The sequence below is a fragment of the Hyaena hyaena genome, unplaced genomic scaffold (genome assembly GCF_003009895.1).
Source record: "Hyaena hyaena isolate Hyena2069 unplaced genomic scaffold, ASM300989v1 scaffold_167, whole genome shotgun sequence".
Taxonomy (NCBI): Eukaryota; Metazoa; Chordata; class Mammalia; order Carnivora; family Hyaenidae; genus Hyaena; species Hyaena hyaena.
This window is the reverse complement of record NW_024080798.1, coordinates 2,938,153-2,945,156: the sequence shown is the minus strand read 5'-3', so window position 1 is coordinate 2,945,156 and position 7,004 is coordinate 2,938,153.

Sequence of the window (7,004 nt, the reverse complement as noted above, 5' to 3'; positions counted from 1 at the left end):
TCTAGGAGAGAGAGAGAGAGACAGCGTGAGCAGGGGAGGGTCAGAGAGAGAGGGAGTCACAGACTGAAACAGGCTCCAGGCTCTGAGCTGGCAGTCAGCACAGAGCCCGACGCGGGGCTCGAACCCACGAACCGCGAGATCATGCCCTAAGCGAAAGTCGGACGCTTAACCAACTAAGCCACCCAGGCGCCCCAGCCTCAGGACTTTTGTTCATGCTGTCCCCCTGTCTAACTAACACGCTTCTCTTCAGTCACCTAGTCTTGTCATTTATTAGGACAGGGAGGTCTCTCATGACTGCTCTATTTACAGCAAGTGCTTCTAACTCTTTTCTTTTTTAAAAAAAAAATTGTTTTATATCTCAGCGTCTCTGGGTTCCTTTATATCATTATCTTAAGTTGCATCCACTTGATTTCTGTTGACTTTAGAGAGGATAGAGTAGGGAAAAGAGTTGGGTCTGCTAGTATGTTCTATGAAGACCATGTCTGTCTTTTCAGTGTTATATTGTAAATGTCTAGCACATAGTTGGGACTGAATATATGTTTACTGAATGGATGAATGACCAAATAAATACCTTCATATAAGTTGTCATAGTGTGTCTAAATAGGATATTTTTCTGACAGTCAACAAATAAATAATAATAATTTAAATCTATATGTTAATAGTTTAGATGTTCTTACATCTTATAGTTTATTCCTAAGAATGTTCTTATTCAATTAACTTGCTTTGCAAACATTTTTTTTTTTTTAATGTAAAGAGAGTAAAGAAACACTTTGGCTCATCCATGTGAAAATAATGACATTCTAAATTGTGACGGTCCAAATTTAGTTATTCTACAGAATTAATTTAGACACACTTAATTTTATCACCTCCACAGCCTCCAAACTTTATGGAAAGACTGGTTATCTTAAATCACAGGAAATACTACAATAATCTTCTTTCCATTAAAACGTTCTTAAAGTATTATTATTACATTTAACATAATTAATTCCTTTATGTCCAGCCTGGCCTTAAAAAATATTTGTTTAATTATGTTATATAAATGAGCATCAGACCTAAAGTCAAGATCTTATCTTAATGTCTTACTACTTTAAGGAAAAAATATATAGAATGATTGAATGTTTTAAAAGTAAGAAAAAAGAGAAAGCAATCACTTTGCCCTCTCCATAAGTCATGGGACCTTGCAATGATTACCATTTTTAAAAGTAACAGTATTTTCACTTTGAATACTTTTTGAAGGAAAACTGTATCCAACTGCAAGTGATAACAGCGGAATATTTTCAATTTTTTTTAATCTGACAAGCTAATCATTTTTATCCTTGGGAGTTTCTGGTTAACTGATTTAGCATATATTCTTTTATATTCTGGCAGAACATCTTTCATTTATTCTTTATTTGTAGCTACATTTAAAAAAAGAGACATGAAGGAAAATTGGACATCAAGTAGTGATAGCAAAACATTCCCAGCAAGATGATTCCCAACAGTTCTTGGATATCAGGTAGTTCTCACCATGACTGGAAGATTTCAAATGAGAGTGAATCAGTCACTCCAAAACATATGCCATTAACACAGTCCAGGAGAAGCACTTCGAGAATGGTGCTTCTTGGACCTCCAAAAATCCACTCCTTTGCATAGCAATAAGAACACTGGCAAAAAGTCATGAAAATTGACATTCGCCAAACTGTGGATATTAACCAAAAACTTGCAACAATCCTGTGGTTATTTATGCATTTATGCAAGAAAACCAGGTGAATCTTCATAAGAACTACAAGCACCCTGTCTTTTCTTGCTCCTTGTTCCCATCTTCATATCCCCAGCTCTACCTGTTGCCTAGGAAAACAACAGTTTTATTAACTATAGTAGCTATAAAAAAAAAAAAAAAAAACCAAAAACCAGCAGCCTGGCAGCCACTGGACAAGGCAGAACAGGTTTAGAGTCCCCAGAAAGCACTATCCCCAGAGAACTGTCATTGATCGACCAATTTGAAAACATCCTGGAAAAGCTCTATTTTCAGGGCTTGTCTTTATTTGACCTGATTCAGAGCCTCACTCTGTGAAGTAGCCCCATTACTAGGGTATTCCTTCCACTAAATAAATAAATAAATAAATAAATAATCAATCAATCAATCAATCAATCGGCAGCATTTGTTTAACATCATTCTTGTCTGTGGCAGTGATACCAGTTGAGGCTAACAAGAGCCTGACAAAAACACTCTAGGGAGAAACTGGAGAATTAGATATCCATGGGGACCTTTGAAAAATCTCATACAAACTCCTGGAAAACTAGAACACAGTATGGGCAGGGTAGTGTGTCTGTTCAGGAGCGATGTAAGAAGGCGTTTTTCTCTCAACTTTGGCTGACCGTGAGGCAAACAGGAAGTGAATATTAAGGCAGAGTTTCAAACTGCCAGCCTGGGCATTGAAGGTGTGCCCCAGCACAGCACCCAGTGTCAAAGGCAGGAAGATTTACTGGTTCATGGAAATCTCCATCCAATCATTGCCTAACTACTAAGCTAACCAAGCACAGACTTTAGTGACTTCACATAATAATGAATACAGACTTTACATAACTTGACCAGGAAGGTCACAAAAGAAGCGAATGACAACAAAAACAAATCCTAAAGGTAGAGAAAACATTCGATCTCCAGAGATTTCACATTATATTATTTAGCAAGCTTTTTTAATTGAAAGTCAGACATGACTTATTAGATAAACAGAACTGGAGTAAATAAACCTTTGGTGTGTGACTGTATGTTAACCTGACCATGAGTTAGGCTGGCATCTTGTTGGTATAGCTGGAGGTTTCAGAGGCTAAAATTTTCTCCAGAGACTTCTGAAAGACAGGTGGATGCTGAGAATCACAACCAGAGCAGAGATTCACAAGCAGAAGACTTCATGAGCAGAAACTCAGATGAGGACCACTGTTGGGATAGGAAAACCTGAACTGTAATTGATGAATTGCTGGAGGTTCAGTGTGGACAAGTCTCAGAGTTAAAAACTCCCGGGGACCTAGTATTAGGGAGGCCCCACACTTCTGTGAGTTTTACCTCCAGGAGCCCTTCCAGGTTCTCACAGTGATCTCTAAGAAGGAAAAAGCCATTTTGAAATACATCACAGCAGTTCTGTTCTTCTTAATAAGTCTTGACCTCAAGAGCAACAGTTTGACCATAATCTAACCTATTAAGCTTTTATCAAAGCCTAACTGACCTAGAGGAAGGGAATACCTAACTCCATCCCCCTCTAGCCATCTTGTCCCACTTAAGGGAGGCAGAAACTAAGAAGCACTTGTAAAGTTCACAGCTGAGAAGCACAAGCACACTCAAAGCCTGAAACCTAATCACAGGACTAGAGAAGACTTCCCCTCCCCAACACATTACAACCACAGTACTAAAGACCTATTTACTCAATTTCTTTTACTCAGTACATTATGTCAGACCTTCAATAAAAATTACAAGGCATACTAAGGGTGAAAAAACAGTTTGAAGAGCTAGAGCAAGCATCAGAATCAGATTTAGATATATCAGAGATGCTGGCATTATCAGACCATGAATCTAAAACAACTACGATGAATACACTAAGGGCTCTAATGGACAAAATACACAACATGCAAGAACAAATGGGTAATGTCAGCAGAGCGATGGCAAATCTACGAATGAATAAAAAAGAAATGTTCATCTAATGGGTTCATTGGTCTAATGGGTCCATTAGATATGTCAATAAAATCTTTCAGAATTGCAAAGCAAAGAGAAAAGACTGAAAAAAAAGGAACAAAATATCTGAGAACGGTGGGATATTTACAAAATATGTAACATACATGTACAGATGAAAGAGAGAAAAGAACAGAAGACATATTTGAACTAATAACGACAGAATTTCCCCACCCAACCATATATGCAAAAAGCTCAGAGAACACCATGATAATTAAAAAGGAAGGAAAGAAGGAAGGAAGGAAGGAAGAAAACACTACACCTAAGCATATTATATTCAAATCATATAAAGATACAAAAAAACTCTTGAAAAAAGCCAAAATAAATAAAACACTTTCCCTACGGAGTTGCAAAATAAGGATTAATTGACTTCTCCTTCTCAGAAATCAGGCAAGTAAGAAGAGAGTGGAATGAAATATTTAAAGTGTTGGGGGCCTGAGGGAATAAAGAAAAGAATTTTTTCTTAAAAAATATTTAAAGTGTTGAGAGAAAAACCACCAACCTCAACTTGCTATCCTGTGAAATTATCATTCAAAAGTGAAAGAGAAATAAAGATTTTCTCAGACAAACAAAACTTGAGGGAGTTTGTTGCCAATAAACCTGCCTTACAAGAAATGTTAAAAGAGGTTCTGCAGAGAGGAAAAAAGAGTAACATCAGTAACTCAGATCTACATAAAGGAAGAAATAGCATTAAAGAAGAAATAAGTGAAGGTGAAATTAAAGTTTTTGTTGTTACGATTCTTAATTTATCTAACAAATGACAGTTTGTCCAAAATAATAATAGCTGCAGTGTACTTGATGGTTTAGCTTATGTATAAGTGAGAGGAAGGATAACAATGATACAAGAGACAGGAGGGAAGAATTAGAAATAGCTTGTTATTATAAAGTACTTAGACTACCCATGAAGTGCTATAGTGTTATTTGAAAATGGACTTGGATTAATTTCAAGTGTGTATTGCCATTCTAGGACAGCTACTAAACAAACAAACAAACAAAAACCTAAAAAGGCAAGTATAATTGATATGTTAAGAAAAGAGAGAAAATGGAACATATAAAATGCTTAATTAAAATTACAAAAGGCAGAAGAGTGGAAGACAAAAATAGAAACAAGGAACAAGGACAACAAAGAGACTATAGTAACAAATATGGTAGATATTAATCAAGTTACATCAGTAAACATTTTAAGTGTCAGTGGTCTAACTGTATCACTTTATTTTTTTTTTAAATGTTTTTTATTTATTTCTAGGAGAGAGAGAGAGACAGCGTGAGCAGGGGAGGGTCAGAGAGAGAGGGAGACACAGACTCTGAAACAGGCTCCAGGCTCTGAGCTGGCAGTCAGCACAGAGCCCGACGCGGGGCTCGAACCCACGAACCGCGAGATCATGACCCAAGCGAAAGTCGGACGCTTAACCGACTAAGCCACCCAGGCGCCCTTAACTGTATCACTTTAAAGACAGAGACTGAGTAACTCAAAAAAACAAGACACAGCTATATGGTATCTACAAATAATCTACTTGAAATGTAAAGATACAAAGATTAAAAGTAAAGGGATAGAGAAATATATATGTCATGCTAACACAAATCAAGAGAAAACTGAATTGGTTCTGTTAATTTCAGACAGAGCAGACTTCAAAGTTAAGAAAGTTATTTGGGGTAAAGAGGGGCATTACATACTGATAAAGTGGCCAATTCTCCAGGAAGATATAATAATCCTTAATGTGTATGTGCTTAATGACAGAGAATCAAAATTTGAGGTAAAAGCTGATAAAACTGCAAAAAGAAATAGATTAATTCAGTTGTCAGTTGAAGAATTCAGCACTCCTATATCAGAAATGGGCAGATCCAGCTGGCAGAAAATCCATATGGACATAGTTGAATTCAACAGCAACATCAATGAACTGGATGGACATCTATGGACATCAATGAATGGACATCTATGGACAAATTCATCCACCAACAGGACACTGTACATTTTGCTCAAGCTCACTTTGAAAATTCACCAAGAAAGACCACATTCTGAGCTATAAAACACATCTTAACAAATTTAAAAGAATAGGAATCATACAGTATATGCTCTCAAACCCACCATGATGTCTAAAATAAAAGGGATGGGCTATAACAAGTGTTGGCAAGAAGGAGGTTTTGGAACCCTTATACATTGCTGGTGGGAATGTAAAATGGTGCAGTCACTTTGCAAAACAGTTTGGCAGTTTCTCAAAATGTTAAACACAGAGTTACCATATGACCTAGTGATTCAACTCTTCAGTTTATACCCCAGATAACTGAAAACATATGTCCACACAAAAACTTGTTCATGAATATTCACAGCCGCATTATTCATAACAGGCAAAAAGTAGAAACAATGCAAATATCCTCCACCTGGTGAATGAATAAACAAAATATGATACATCCAAACAAAATGTCACAGACCCATACAATAGAATATTATTTGGCAACAAAAAGGAATGGCATACTGATAGAGGCGACAAAATGCATGAACTTTGAAAACATTATGCTAAGTGAAAGGAAACAGTCACATACATATTGTATGATTCTATTTATATAAAATGTCTAGAATAGATAAATCTATAAAGACAGAAAAATAAGTTAGTAGTTACAAAAGGCTGGAGGAAGGAGGAAAGGAGAGACTGCTAATGGGTATGAGGTATTTTTTACAGCATCGGGGGGATGAAAATGTTCTGGAATTAAGTTGCACAACTCTGTGGATATACTGAAAGTCACTGAATTTGACTCTTCAAAGGTGAATTTGGGGGGCACATTAATTATATCTCAATAAAGCCATTCTAACAAAAACATGGCATACCTGGGTGGCTCAGGTGGTTGAATGTCCAACTCTTGACTTCAGCTCAGGTCATGATCATGCAGTTCATGAGTTCAAGCCCCACATCCGGCTCCACACTGAGGCACGGAGCCTGCTTAAGATTGTCTTTCTCCCTCTCTCTGCCTCTCCCGTGATCCTGCTCTCTCGCTCCTCACTCACTCACTCACTCTCTCAAGGTAAATAAATAGGGGCGCCTGGGTGGCTCAGTCAGTTAAGTGTCTGACTTTGGCTCAGGTCATGATCTTATGGTTCGTGGGTTCGAGCCCTGCATCAGGCTCTGTGCTGACAGCCAGCTCAGATCCTGGAGCCTACTTCAGATTCTGTGTCTCCCTCTCTCTCTGACCCTTGCCTGCTCATGCTGTCTCTCTCAGAAATAAATAGAAAACATTTAAAATTTTTTAAAAATAAAAAAGATAAATAAACTTAAAAAAATAAAACACACACAATACACTACTGAAG